Raw genomic sequence first — 3,077 nt, 5'->3', positions numbered from 1 at the left:
CTGCTAATTCGTATAGGGCCATTGAACCGGCCCAACCAGCAACTAGAGCTGTATGCATTATATGAACAGAAAGCAAACGACCGGGATCATTCAATACAACGGTATGAACACGATACCAAGGCAAACCCATGGAAATACCCCTTTATCAAGGAAAAATAGACACTATGTAACTTTATTGCACTGAAAAAAAAAACTATGCTACGGACCTCCCCTTTTGAGGGGATTATCTTGGCGAAAGGATTAATATTTAGTCTATTCTTTTAGTAATAATGGAACAATTCGATTCTATTCGTAGGAACAAAAAGAAGCAGATCTATTCTATACTCGATAAGTACCAATACGCAATGGTAGATGGGAATTGATCCTATTTTATAGGAGTGAATGTATACATACTTGTTCATCATTCAAAAACCTATTCGGGAAGAAGTTTCCCTTATTAATTCTGTTTTCCTTTTTTATGAACTTATTAAATCTATGTATAAAATATGCTAAAAGATAAAATCTGATAAAGGCCCATCTTATTTATTAAGACAATAAACCCGTTGTTACGCTTCCACATCAAAGTTAGCTATAGTACTTAATTCTTTTTTCTTTGCTTTAATGCCTATTGGTGTTCCAAAAGTACCTTTTCGAAGTCCCGGAGAGGAAGACGCATCGTGGGTTGACCTATAGTGCGACTTGTCAGATATATTGGGTCATATGGTATTTCCCCGTTCTCTCCCCCGATCGAGATATCCTCTCTTTCGCCCAAGACGGATTGATTTAATCATCAAAAATTTGGAGCGTGAAGTGCAATTAGATCTATTTTTTGGGGGGTATCCAGATTAATATTATCAATTAGAATAATTTATGGTTTTCTCGGTTGTACTAATAAAATGAAGTATCCAGGCTCCGCTTAGAAAAAACTCAATTTGGAATCTATCTATTCTATGATTACTACTACTTGTATCATATTCGATTTATCAATAGCATTGATAGAAAACTTTTAATCAATCGAGTAATATGAAGTAAATTGAAAAAAAAAAAGAAGTCGTAGCAAAAAGCCATGCTATTGGGGCATTTGTCCTATATGTGCAAATCCAAATCGGGCAGATCTTGACTCGGAGTAGAGCATAAACCTAAAAGAATTGAAGAAGACCATTTTGGAACAAGAAAATGACATCGGAATTGAAATTGAATCTCGATGAAACAATATATCAATGAAAAGTTAGTTCGATAAATTGAAAATTTAATGAATTGTTTTTTTATTTATTGAAATTTATAGTATAGATAAACGACCGCGGGCCAAAGGACAAAACTCATCCATTTTGAAAAAAAAATGGAAGGTAAGAAAAAGCCCCTTCATTAGAAGTTAGAAAGAGTCCTCTAAAGAAGGCTAAAATCTAAACATTGATTCTTTTTTCGCTATTTTTTTTGAACCGTATGCATCAAAAGGTGCCCGTACGGTTCTTAAGGGATACAATTTTATCCTAATCAACCGACTTTATCGAGAAAGATTACTTTTTTTAGGCCAAGAGGTTGATAGTGATATTTCGAATCAACTTATTAGTCTTATGGTATATCTCAGTATGGAGGATGATACCAAAGATCTGTATTTATTTATAAACTCTCCCGGTGGAGGGGTAATAAGCGGATTAGGTATTTATGATACTATGCAATTTGTGCAACCAGATGTACAGACAATATGCATGGGATTAGCCGCTTCAATGGGATCTTTTATTCTAGTCGGAGGAGAAATTACCAAACGTCTAGCATTCCCGCACGCTCGGCGCCAATGAGTTTTTTTTAGACAAAAAGAAAACTATGCCTTCGCCATATAAAATATTAAGTAATAATAGCATGGCACTTTGAATTCGATATGAGAATTTTTTTTTTCTAAACCATTAGGTTATGTATCGAAAGAGTAGTATGAGATAAAAGGCATTTCCGATTGTAGGCTGATTTATCGCGGAGGCCTCTTTCAGCGTCACAAACTTTTTTGTTTTCACGACGGAAGACTCTTAACAATATTTCTGTTATGAAAGACTACGAAATATTTATTTTTAAGAAAAAAAATAAAAAAAAGAAACTTTGGGATTGCTGAATAACAAACGAAATCATAAAGCAACGGAACCATCATAGTATTTTGAAATTACTAAAAAAAAGGAAGGGTGGTTATTGGATCATTTACTGCTCTGGGTCTGCTAGATCCTATATTTTCTATTCCTTCGCTGGAAGGTAAAAATGAATTCCATTGTGGAGCCGTATGCACTGCACAAAGGATGCCTGTACGGTTGTTAATCCTATCTTTTTTTTATTATCTTTGACTCATCATGATAATGATGTAAGATAGAGAAAACCATTTATTAAATCATCAGGGTAATGATCCATCAACCTGCTAGTTCTTTTTATGAGGCACAAACGGTAGAATTTATCCTGGAAGCGAAAGAACTACTGAGGCTGCGCGAAATCCTCACAAGGGTTTATGTACAAAGAACAGGCAAACCCTTATGGGTTATATCCGAAGACATGGAAAGGGATGTTTTTATGTCAGCAACAGAAGCCCAAGCTCATGGAATTGTTGATCTTGTAGCGGTTGAATAACAAATAGCAGGTATTTCACGCAAAAATCCGAAATTTTCGATTTTCTCTTTTTACCGGGGTTAATATATTACTATTAATCATATTAATTATTAATATCGAATATAGAAGTAATTCATAATCATCCGGTTAGGATTGATCTAAACCAACTCATTATGTATACAATTCAACATGCCAACTATTAAACAACTTATTAGAAACACAAGACAGCCAATCAGAAATGTCACCAAATCGCCCGCCCTTCGGGGATGCCCTCAGCGTCGAGGAACATGTACTAGGGTGTATGTGCGACTCGTTTAGACCATGGACCGGGACAAAAGAAAGTACAAAATTTTTCCCGTATCAGTTATAAGTACAGTGAATAGGATAGAATGAATGGAAGAAATCCGTTCACTACCGAAAATAAATAAACAAAGATTTATCGTATCCTTTTATTGTGTATCAAATTTATGGTTTCTATTGGTGCAAATCCAATCATCTCTATTTTCAATTTTAGA

Source organism: Cucumis melo, unplaced genomic scaffold (assembly GCF_025177605.1).
Source record: "Cucumis melo cultivar AY unplaced genomic scaffold, USDA_Cmelo_AY_1.0 utg001221l, whole genome shotgun sequence".
Taxonomy (NCBI): Eukaryota; Viridiplantae; Streptophyta; class Magnoliopsida; order Cucurbitales; family Cucurbitaceae; genus Cucumis; species Cucumis melo.
This window is presented reverse-complemented; position numbering follows the sequence as displayed.